General features: G+C 34.9%; 1 pseudogene; it reads right to left on the bottom strand.

Moving 5' to 3' along the window:
* The window catches only part of LOC107160970, a 49,272-nt pseudogene extending 37,674 nt beyond the window's left edge, over positions 1 to 11,598 (bottom strand).
* Between the last annotated feature and the right edge of the window lie 1,275 nt (positions 11,599 to 12,873).

The raw sequence follows: 12,873 nt of genomic DNA on the forward strand, positions 1-12,873 counted from the left end.
ATATGAAACTGGATTATGCATGAGAAAAATATAGGATGAGAATGCTGATTACTAGGGAAGTCATGGTGGTTTCTACAGATTTTGAGAGATATTTTTATGTCTCAGTTTTTGTTAGTATCATATAAAAAGTAAATTCTATACTTCTTTAGACATAAGATTATTATTACATCATGACTTGAGTAAAACTTTTCTTAATTCTTTGTCTTTTCTGGGTATAAAATTAAAATTGTTCAGATTTTTAGCCCTTAAAAATAAAGAGAGACAAAAGAATTAAATGGTCTCAGACATCCTGCAAGTCTTTCAGAAAGAACTCATCTGCTCTATCTGCATGAATTACCTTATAGACCCAGTCACCATAGGATGTGGGCATAGCTTCTTTAGTGCATGTCTCTGCCTTTACTGAAAAGAAGCCCGAACTCCTGACCATTGCCCTATGTCAGGGAGCCATCACAGCAGAGACACTTCAAGAGCAATGTTCCTTTGAAGAATATCGTATCCACTGCCAGATAAGCCAGTCTCAAGCATTTCCTGAGCTCTAAGGATCACATATGTGTGACCCATGAGAAAAAAGTTCTTCTGAGAGGAGGACAAAAACCTGCTCTCTTCACTCTGCTCCAAGTCTCAGGAGCACAGGGCTCACAGACGCTGTCCCATTGAAGAGGCTACTGAGTAGTACCTGGTAAGTGATGCTTTGATGTCACTGAGAAAGTTGGAGTGCAGGATGACTAAGAATATAAAGCTAAGAATCACCAGCTTAACTTAGTGTTCCATAGAGCTGTACATACCAGTAATAATATTCTGAATAATATATGTGTTTGTATCTGCCTTTATGGAGACTGGGAGAATGGTGAACCTAATTTATTATTCTTTATTATAATAAATTGATTATATGGCATACTGCTTCAGAAACTTCAAAGCTCTCATGAGAATTAGAGAGTTTCTAAACTAACAAAACTATTTAGTACAGCTAGAGGTGGTAGTGCACCCCTGTAATCCCAGCTACTCATGAGACTGAGGCAAGAGGATACTCAGTTTGAGGATGACATAGGGAGCTTAGACCTTAATGCTAAACAAAACAGTAATAACTTTTAAAAATTACTGGTGATGTAGCTCAGCTGTAAAGCACCTTCTTAGCATGCAGGAGCCCCTGGGTTCAATTGGTAGCACCATGGGCTGGGGACAGATTCAAAAGCCTTCTAAAGAGGATATAGTACATTGAAACTCACAGAACATTGGTGTCATTAGATCCAAATTCTGAAGCAAATTCAAAACTACCTAAGAATTTACTAAACTTTTGTATGTGTCAGTTTCTCTAGGAAAATGATTTATTAAGTTCTGTGATTCCATAGTCTGAATCTCCTAAAATTGATAATTACCCATATCAATCCTGGAAACACCATTCTTTTGTTCCCCTTAAAACTTTTTTTAAATCTATCATTGTGGCTCTGAAATCAATGTCTGTGTGCTTGTCTAGTCTTAAACTTTGTTGTCTTTCAAGAGAATTTTCTAAAACAAATGAGATCTTTTTGGGAAATGATCCAAGGAAACCAGAGAAATCTAAAAGAGAAGAGCACAAAAGTCAACCAATGGGGTGTAAGTCTGAGAGTCTACTTCCTTCAGAAACAACTGAAGACAGGAAAGGTAGACATTTATTAATTCATCTCATGATTGGAATCATCACAGGATTTTAGGAAGATCTTTCTTGATGGCTACTACTTGTGGGAGTACAAAGCAACACTGTTGTTCAGGGAGAATGGTTGGGTAATGGATCTGGAAATTTTGATATTAATGACATATTTACTAACAGAAATAAATTTGTTGCATACAATTATTTATTAATTATTTGTGAATAATATAAAGATATGAAAATAAATATTTTTTCTCTAATACAGAGAGACCTCTGGATCATGTTGGTGTGTTCCTTCATTTTCATAGTGAAAGACTGAGTTTTTTGAATACTGCCAACATTCCTTTATACGGAAATATCCTACAGGGTCCCTGAATTTTCCTGTTAGGCTGGGTTTTTTTTTTTGTTTGTTTGTTTGTTTGTTTGTTTGCTTGCTCGTCTTTTTGTTGTTGTTGTTTGTTTTGTTTTGTTTTGTTTTGCACTTCACATATAATCAGGAATAGTTCAGGAACCTGACTTCTCTGCCTTAGAAATCCATATTTGAGGGCCCCTTATCAGTTGAAGCAAAGCAATAATATTATACTTCTATCTTTCCCTTATCTTTATCTAATCTTATTTTATTAAATATGAAGATAGGATACAATGTAAATTTTGTTGGCTCAATTTCCTTTTAATAAAAATCATCTTTAGTTGCCCGTTATCCATAATATAGGTTGTGGTTGACTCAATGTTCTTTTACCTTTGTATGATTACAAAAACATGGATTTTTTTATTCCAAATCAAATTCTAATACACGAACGCAGAGTTTGCACATCTACCCAGATCTGCCTATTCACAATGCACCTGTGAGTGTGAAATGCCCCTCTAGATCTAATAAATCCTAGTAATCAATTCACCTGAAGTGGAGAAAAGGTAGTATAGGTGTGTGTGTGTGTGTGTGTGTGTGTGTGTGCATGTGTGTATATGTGTGTGCATGTGTGTTTGTGTGTGTTACAATCATGGTGGGCACACATAATTTTTTTATGTTAATTTAAGGAACTAAGGCTATAGCTCAGTAGTAGAGCATTTGTACTGCATGCAGTGTTTAATTCCTAGCAGGGGTGAATGTGTGGGTATTTAATATTTATGATGATACCACAGGGCATGAGACATGAGGTGGGAAGATAAGAAACAGAATACAGACTTGTACTCCCTACTGACTTTGCCATCTTGCCATGATATAATACTCTATTGATTTTTATTTATTGTCAATGTGTTTATGCAATCAAATGTTCTGCCTGAATGTATTGTAGAAATCAAGAAATGTTTGTTCATAAAAAATGAAAATGTGTATCTTGGTAGACATTTCTGTCTGCCATACCCAGGAATGAGTGTTCACTATGTAGCCTTGAAGTTACCTACATTCACTTTGCCAGTTTCATTACTAATCAGTCCTGGTGAAAAGACTTATAGACTTCAATTTACTGATCATATATTGTGTGGCTTACATACAAATGTATAATGTATTTGTTTAAAAAAACAATAACACTGGTCTGGGGCCATGGATAAGAGATAGAACACTCACCTGGCATGCGTGGGCACTGAGTTCGGTCCTCAGCACCACATAAAAATAAAATAAAATAGTAAAATAAATATGTTGTGCCGACCTATAACTAAAAAATAAATATTAAAAAAAATTAAAAAATAATACTACTGGGATTGGTAGAGCCTGCCTGTAATCCCACCAATTTAGAAGGCTGAGGCAGCAGAGTTGCTAGTTCAAGGATAGCTTTAGACACTTAGTGAGATCCTAAGTAACTTATCAAGACACTGTTTCAAAAGTAATAATAGTTATGGGTGTATCTCAATGATTAGGTGCCCTGGGTCAATACCCAGTGCCCCTCAAAAAAATAGAAAATGGAAACCACCAATACTGCACTCATTATAAAAAAAGAAGCTGAGCCAGGAGGAATTGACGAGTTTGAAAATAAGGAGTTTGTCTCCAAATAAGCTTTAACTTTGGGTTCTACGTTATCCCTCTCAGGTGAATCATCTTAAGTGATAGACAAACATTCATCCCAATGATTGTGACATCAGATAAAATAATGCAATTAGAGTTCACCTTAGAATTTAAAAGAGTATCCAAAATAAATATTGGCATCAAATATTAATATATTATTAAAATAATTCCCAACTCTTAATATGAATTTTCTTCACTCCTTCCTATCACTGGCTAATCTACAGTGTCAAGTGCTATCAGCAAGTCCATTCCACCTTCTTTATTCTCAGTAAATAAAGTTGCAGCCTACCCTGCTAATAAGATGAAATTTATGCAATTTCTTTAATTCATGTTCATACTCATGCCTTCTTAAGCTTCACATAGCTTCATTATTACATTTAAATTGTGTTCACAAAAAAGGAACTTAAAGTTAATTTGTATTTTTCCTGTAGAGTACATATTTATTAAAATGCCTTTCTTAAGTTTAACATGAATTGTTATGTCCTAGATTTACACAATTTTTATTATTCCCCTTTCCACATTAGAATTAAAGCATAGTGTAAACACATATTATGCTAGCTTGAGAAAAGTTTCCAAAGTGCTGCTAAGATAATAGGACAGAAAAAAATATTAGAAAATAATGTCAATGAAAGGCAAGAAAGAGATTTCCAGATTTGCAGTTAAGGAGGGTCTGCTATTTTGAAATTTGAAATTATTATCTTATTTTATGATGTAAAGTTGATTTTGACATTTCTCCAGGGCTAAATATGTACCAGTGGAATATGAAGATCTATAGTGATGAGGAAGCTAAAATGTAACTTAGAGTGATGAAGAAAATCAACAATAAAATTAAAATATTATTAAATCACTGTGCTAAAGTTGCTATAAACACAAAATATTTTTATAACTAATGGGATACCTATCTCTATTTAAAAAAGAAAAAAAAACATTTTGAGGGTATACTCATGAGAAAAAATAATGATTTGTGAAGGAATTGTGTCATTTATAATATGTTGAATTCCACCAAACTGAGGGTTCATTTCTCTCTCTCTCTCTCTCTCTCTCTCTCTCTCTGTGTGTGTGTGTGTGTGTGTGTGTGTGTGTGTGTGTTGGTATTGAGAATTGTACTCAGGGGGTGCTTAACCCCGAGTCACATCTCCAGCTATTTTTATGTTTTATTTTGAGACGTGATCTCAGGTTACTTAAAGCCTCATACCCTGTTGAGTGTGGCCTCAAATTTGTGCTTCTTCTGCCTAAGTCTCCCAAGTTACTGGGATTACAGATGTGAACATGTGGCCTCAGGGTTTGTTTCTCACAGACACCCATAAGTTGAAGCCTCTTATGGGATCTGTTAGGGCACAGGCCAATTTGCCTTAACATAGATGGCAATTTTAAAGAATTGGAAATTGTGTTGTTCTCACTTGTTTCTCTAAATATAGGAGATAGTCAAAAGGAAGATTTTCAACAACTGGATTTTTATCTGTGGATGCAAAAATGGGAAAATTGTTGCCATGTGCCATCCACTAGGGAAGCTGAAAAATATCGTGATGAAGGGGGCCTGAATTGGGGAAAGTCTTGGTGATTTCCACAGCATATCTGTTTTCATCCTATAAGTTCAAGTTCATCCTATGACACACAAAGCTACAAGATATTTCTGAGTATGCTGCATACACAATGACAGGGATTTTATTTATTGAGAAGAAAAAAATATAGTCACAACAGAATAAACACTCAAAAGAGTTCATGTTTAATGCAATAAGGTATGCTTTTTTATTTTAATTCTAGGGATTAAACCCAGGAGCTTTTAACCACTGGACCACAGCCTCTGTTCTTTTGATTTTTTTGGGGGGGTGGGGATAGAATCTCACCAAATTTCTGAGGGAATCAGTAGTTTGCTGAGGCTGGCTCTGAACTATGATCCTCTTGACTTAGTCTCCAGAGTGACTGGAATTACAGGTGTGGGCCATTGCACCAAGCTGAAAGTAATGTAATCTTTAATCAAGGATGTGAGGATACTTTGGGTTTCAATTAGGAGTGAGTACAATTCAAGATTAAATTCTGTTTTTCAACCTTGGTGATGTGTTGAACGTTCCCTTATTTATTGTCTGAGTAAGTGAGGGTCATATGTTAAGAAACAGTTTACTTGTTTTTATTCTCTTAATTGGACAACTAAAACAGGAACAATTCTCCAAATTATGAAAATTCTTTTCAGAAATGTTCCCTTATTCTTACTCTCTATACCAACTGGATTTTATAGTTGACTCTCTCCCCCTCCTGTTTATGTTACATCGTCCTTTAATAGCTAAGTATCTTATTGAACTTTTCCCTCACTGTAACCAAAATTTCTGACAAAAATGACTTAGAGGATGAAAAGCTTTTTTGAGTCTCAGAGTTTGGTTTCAGAGGTTTCAATCCATAGGTGGCTGACCCCAATGCTCTTGATTAAGAGCATTTCTGGGGGGAAGGGCCCAGCAGAGGGAAGCTACTTCCCTTGTGGTGGCTGCAGGAAATGATGTGGGGGATGGCACCAGGGAAGATGTACCCCAGGAAAAATTATATATCTGCCTGGTAATTTTTTCCAGCCCTTGTTAAAAGAATATCTTACCCCAATGATGCTCCTGAAAATGCTTAATTACTTTTTTGTAAAGCATTTTGTGGTACTGGAGATTAAAGTCAGGGCACCCTGCCACTGAGCCATATCCCTGGTGCTTTATTTGTTTGTTTGTTTTATTTTGAGATAGTATGTCCCTAAACTTTTGAAGTTGGCCTTAATTTTATGATCCTTCTGCTTCATATTTCCAAATCATTGGCATCATAGGGGTGTACCATTGCTCCTAGCCTATTACATATTCTTACTGTCTTTCATTTTTATAGACCTATGTAACAATTATTATAACTTGGTTATAAAACAGAGAAGTGAAATCAAGGCGAGAACACTGGAATCCTCGTCATTTACATAAAAAATACAAGGCTTTTCTTGTTGTTTATTCATACTTCTTCTTTTTCCTTTGGCAAAAGTATAATTCTTCATAGAAATAAGAATAGAAACCAATGTGGAAATCATAGCATGTTTTAGTTATAAAAAAAGTAGATGAAATTGTAAGAGGGAGAGTTACAAATTGAAAAAGAACATCACTGATGATACAATGCTAAGAAAGTAAAAATATGAAGGACATGCTGTGGAAAATAGTCAGTCAAGAAACTAATTGAGTTGGCAAATACTGTAGCTAAAATAAAATTGTGTGTAGCAAAATTAAGCAAAGGAATTACAACAGCATAAATGAAGTGCTGCCCTTGAGCCCTTAATGTTACCAGCAGTATCCAGTTTATGGATCCAACTGTGGTTGGGAACTGTGGACTTGGAGAAACATCTTCCTAGTGCTCTGCCCTCATATTCACCTTGATTCATTGCTAATGACCAATCATTCAAGATTATGTGTTAATGTTACTAGATGATGGAAACTGTAGTACTTTCAAATCAGAAAACGTTATTTTGGTTTCCAGTTAAACTATGTTGCATGAGTGTGATTGGGGTCCAAATTTCATATTACCCTTTGTCCTGCCTTATATCTCTAAATATGTCTGTTAAATAAAATTCATTGAAAACTACTGATTTGGACAGAGCTCCCACCCTAAACCTAACAAACCAACCTGGGTGCCGTGATGCATGTTGATAATCCCAGTGGCTTGAGAGGGGTTCAATTCTCAGAATAATAAATAAATAAATAATAAGAAAGACTAACAGACCAAGTTATTATAGGGTTTAACCACAGTATCTAATATCAACTAATCAGAGAAGCCTCTGTAACACACGAACCAATGAAATTGTCTTTATATCTCACTTCCAGGTTCTATAAATGCTATAAGATCAAGTCCTGGGCTGGAGTTCCCTGAATTTGTTTTAATTCTGGGGATTGTCTGATTTGAGAACTGCTTTTGTTTTATGTTGCATTGCTCTGTTTTACTTATAATTGTTCAAATAAATACTTTTAATTTTAAATAAGACTTTTCTTTGGATTCATGAAAAACAAATTTTCAACAAATTTGGTTAAATAATATAATTGGCTTTATTTTCAACTCATGAATTTCATCTTGTTTATAAATAAAGGGGTGCACAAATAAAATAAAACACAGAAATAGAGAGGCACTATGCCAGGTCTCACAGAACAATAGTTTTTATTTTTTTATTGGTTTTTCAAAACATTACAAAGCTCTTGACATATCATATTTCATACATTTGATTCAAGTGGGTTATGAATTCCCAGTTTTACCCCAAATTTACAGATTGCAGAATCACATCGGTTACACATCCACGTTTTTACATAACGCCATATTAGTGACTGTTGTATTCTGCTACCTTTCCCATCCCCTACTATCCCCCTCCCCTCCCCTCCCATCTTCTCACTCTACCCCATCTGCTGTAATTCAGTTCTCTCCCTTGTTTTTATACTGTTGTTTTAGCAGAAGCTAAGGAAGGGTATAAGACAAAGTGAACTGGTTAGCGTCACCTTGCTTTCCTTCTAAGGGTTAAAACACAAAACATTCTCTTACTATGTTGGCAAAAACTGGCCTCTTTAGGTAATTGGTCATTCCCTCCTGGTTTCTCACAAGGACCAATGAACAGTTTGATCTTCATTTAGTGTTGTGGAATATTAGCACCAGTGGATCTATTTTGGTTTGAATTGTTGAGGACTAGTTCAAATCAGTGGACTCTTATCCATTTTATTTAACAGATAAAATATAAATTTTAAAAAATTACTGATGTACAACTATAACAATTAAAAATATGAGAAAATATTCTAGTGTTTATTTTCTAAGATTTTATGAGATTTTATTTCCTGTTTTTGATTCCTCTGATCTTTCCTTTGAAAAGTTGAGTGGAAAATAAAAGACTGAGGCAAATTACCTACTGCATATGTTTTTTTAAGACCTCAAAAGCCTAAAATTGAGAACTCAAAAATTTACAAGGATGTCTTTGGTTTAAGCTGGAAGTTTAAATTAAGGATATCCTTAATAGAGAAAACATAAGGAGTACAATTTTGAAAGAGAAGAAGAATATTTAGACAGAACTGGAACTATAGGGGAATATAATGTGGAATAGAGAACAAGGTTAATTATTTCCTTCAAATATTATAATTATTTTTTTGTATCAGGGATTGAGAGAGCAGGTCACATTAACTGTGATGATGGAGAAGAGGGGAGAAGATAATACTGAATGTAGAATCAATAGGATGTGGACAATTTTTTTTTTTTGTGTGTGTGTGTGTATGTGGTATTGTTGCCAAGGAAGAACTTATTTGAGACAAAACAATTTTGCATTTTCTTTACCTCTTGGATTTACTAGTTCCTTAAGACTCAGCTCAGTCATCACTGGAAGAAGGGGAACCTGCCCCTCCTCTCGTAGTTTGAGTGCTGTGAACATATAGCACTTAGGGGAACACTTGTACATTTGTTATTCCATACTTTATCCCATTTCCTGAAAAGTAAAAGAGGGTACAAGCTAATCCAGTCCAGACTCTGTGTATGGAAGAGTTGGTGAGGAATTTTTCTCCCTTTATTTATTTGCATTTTAAAAAAATTTTCTAGAGAAGACAGTGAGAGACATCTTTGGGATTTAGGTAAATATTTAGTACATGTCAGATTTCCCTTAAATCTTATTACTCAGTGGTATGGGGTGTATCAATACAAATCTAGATTATGAAATGTGAAAAATAAGAGGTAGTAAGTTTAATATTCAGAAGCAGTGTCTAAATATCATATTACCAACTTAAGAGTACCTGAAAGAATTCCATTAAGCTGTACGCATAATTTTAAAGTCAAAGGGGTTCATTTATGGAATGTGACAAAGGAATAACACTAGGCATGTTACTCAAAACTCAGTTTCTTTACTAATAATACTAAGTGTGACAGTTTTATGTGTCAACTTGAATCAGTGGAATCAGTAGAGTAGTTTACCTACCCCAAATGGATGAACCTCTTCCTCACCACTGAGGTACTACATATAACAAAAAGCAAATGATGGAAGGTTTTACCATTTCTTGCCAAACTGTCTGAGCTAAGAAATCTCATTGTATTTCTCTTAACGTTGGACTATGATTTATACTAATGGCTTTACTGGTTTTCAGGTCTTCAGACTCAGACTGGATTATAGCACCAGTTTTATATAGTGTCCAGCTTGCATATAGGAGATCATGTGACTTCTCAACTTCCATAACTATTTGAGCCAGTTCCTCATAATGAAGTCATCTCTGTCTGTGAGTTCTATTTTTGTGGAAAATCTTGCCTAATACAATAAGAAAAAGTCATTCTATGAGAAAAGGTATTTGACAGAGTGGTAAACACAATGTATTCAAACTGATTAATATTAAGAAAAAATACATTGTTTTACTATGTTCTAATTTATTTCAAATGTGTATATCAGCAAATTAGTAAACAATATATATTCAAACTGATTAATAATAAGAAAAAATACAATGTCTTACTATGTCCTCATTTATTTCAAATGTGTATATCAGCATGATTTTCATGGATAAAAATTCACTAAGACTTAGCTTGAAAATCAGGATCATATTAGTGCTTTTGCTTAACATTGTTCTAGATATTCATGCAACATATTTAGTAGTGAAAAGGCAGCAGATGTACAGCAATTGTAAATAATACCATTATTATCTGAAAATAATTGTTAAAGTTCAGATCAATTTAAACACTGAAAACTCAATGTTTTTCATATAAATATGATTAAACTATTATGATACTAACATTCATGAGGACAAAATATGAAAATAGCAAGGAATATTCAAGGGAGAAATTAGAAAAAAGGTCCTAGGCTTGCATATACATTCAAAAACACAAGACAATGAAAATAATCAATATATTTGTATATTGGTGCATAAGCCGAAGTCAGAAAAGATAAAGTCAGAGTAGTGTATTTATCCTGTATATATCTGTGTAATTATCTATCCTGAGTATTAAAGGTGAGATTCACTCACCTGGGGCAATAGGAAGAAATTGGAGCTTCTGCTCAGAATAAATTCAGGCATCACTTATAAGAACTGCTCTCAAAGTTATAAAATTTTGACTCCATGGATGAGTTTATTTAGGCAAAATAGGTGAGGTGTTTTTTTTTTTTTTTAATTCCATTTTAAAAAATTAGTGACCAAAGTCTCATTTAGAACTAGGAGGTAAATATACACATAGAGATATTTCTGCCTGCATATCTCTGCCCAATTTCATATGGGAGAGAGATACTAGGAGATGGTCAATTTTCTTAACGTACCTACTCTACCCACTACCATCCAAGATCTCTAATTCCAGATTCAGTGCAAGCATTCTGAGGGACAATTTCATAGAAGGAGTGAGTGACAAGTTTATGGGTGTCCCCTCTATACTATCTCTGGAAGCTTGAAAGTGAAAGCAGAACTTACTTCAAGAATATTCAGTCTAGTGCTGTGTGCATTCCAAAGCACACTTATCTCATTCTGTATTCTTAGAGTCTTAATTCAGTGTAATTCCACTTGGTAACACTTCCACTGATTCTTTCAGAAGGATCTTCCTTTCCCAGGTTTACAAACTTGGTGTAGAAATTACTGCACCATATTCCCTTCTTTCCAACCTGGACACCTTCTTTTATTGTGTATATTTCTCAGGCAGGACCATAACAATTTAGAATATATATAAAGTTCAGATGAAGTCTGTCTGAGGATTCCCCTCAGAAAGATAAGCAAGCTAGAATCACTGCCCTCAGACCCACCATGTCCATCTTCATCTCCACTGCTTGAAACTGAGGAGTTACTTTCTTCTTCCTCTTCAAACTCTTCCTTATTGTTCTGTTTTGATCCTGGTGAGGAAATGATGGTTGATAGATGATGGCATGTGAGAAATCTCCAGTGAATCCCTCCGTGGAGACTTCAGACCCTGCTTCTCTTCTTTCAGCTGATGGAGACCACTGGTCTATTGATATCAACTTGGAATCTGGGCCTCCTGTCCTGGTCATGTTCTTATGCTAATCATAGCTTGTCTCTTTGGGGTCTGTGTTTGGCACCTCTTGTAGACATCAGATGTCTTGGGGTCCTGGGCTAGATCAGGGTGATTTTCTCTGAACTGAACCAGTTTTTCTTCAATCTCCTTTTTCTCCTTCTGGAAGTCTTCAATATATTTCTGATTTATTTGTTCTGGGAGCTGCTTTTCTTTCTCAGATAGAACATTGGTCAACTCCTTGTTGTTCATCTTGTGCACTTGGAAACATTGGGCCTGCTTCTTTTTGTAAAAGTGGATATAATCAGTCAGGATTTTGGGGGGTGAAGTCTGGATATTTCTCAATTTTATTTTTTGCCTTTCATGAGATTTTGTAAAAGATTCTTTGACTTCCAGAACTAATGCATTCTATATATGCAACTTCCTCAATTTACAAGAAAACTCTAACCCATTTACATTTATACATTTCTGAAGAGAAATGCTTAAAAGCTATATATTTTTTCCAGTCCAGATGTAATAGGATTGTGTTGAATGCTTTGCTATCATTATATTGGACATTATTCTCTATATTTTTTCAGTAGTCTCAGGATGTTTTTGTCTGAGCAGAGGCCTTAACTGTGACATCATGATATTTTGAGATTTCTCTCTGGGTCACCGACAAAGTGTCAGTTGTGTAAACACCTCAACAAGAGTTTAAAATTCTTCAGTCTCACAACTCAGCAGATACATTATTTTTAGAAGTCCTGTAGTATGTGTGATACTGTATTTCTAAAAAAAAGAGCAAAAACATTACTTTATTTCATTAGGGGTTAATAAAAAAATAAACCTCACCTGCAATATATTCCTTAAGTAGTTTAGACTTAACAACATACATGGAAGATTATCTACTTCTAAAATAAAATTTATGCTTCCTTTTATATGCTGCACTCCCAGTATTTGAAATCTCAACCTCTTTAAACCTGGATGCTCCTGCCAAATCTTAGCAGAACCTCCCTTAAATAACATACATCAATAACACAAATGCCAGTCTACTCATTCAAAAAGCTTCAGATAAAATAAAAAATGCCCTGGAGACAGAATAATATGACAAAAGGAAGATAACTGTCTAAAAGGGAAAGGAATTCCCTTCTGTAGTGCCCTAAGTAAGGCCACTTTCTAAGGGCAACCCAAAGAGGTATCACTAAAGCTGCAGATAAGGAGCTGGAAATAATACAAGATAATCCAATGAACACCCCAGACATGCCTCCAACTGTTTTCTATGGGTAGAAGGTGAGCCTGTAATCAGTGACTGACT

This window comes from Marmota marmota, unplaced genomic scaffold (genome assembly GCF_001458135.2).
Source record: "Marmota marmota marmota unplaced genomic scaffold, marMar, whole genome shotgun sequence".
Lineage (NCBI taxonomy): Eukaryota > Metazoa > Chordata > Mammalia > Rodentia > Sciuridae > Marmota > Marmota marmota.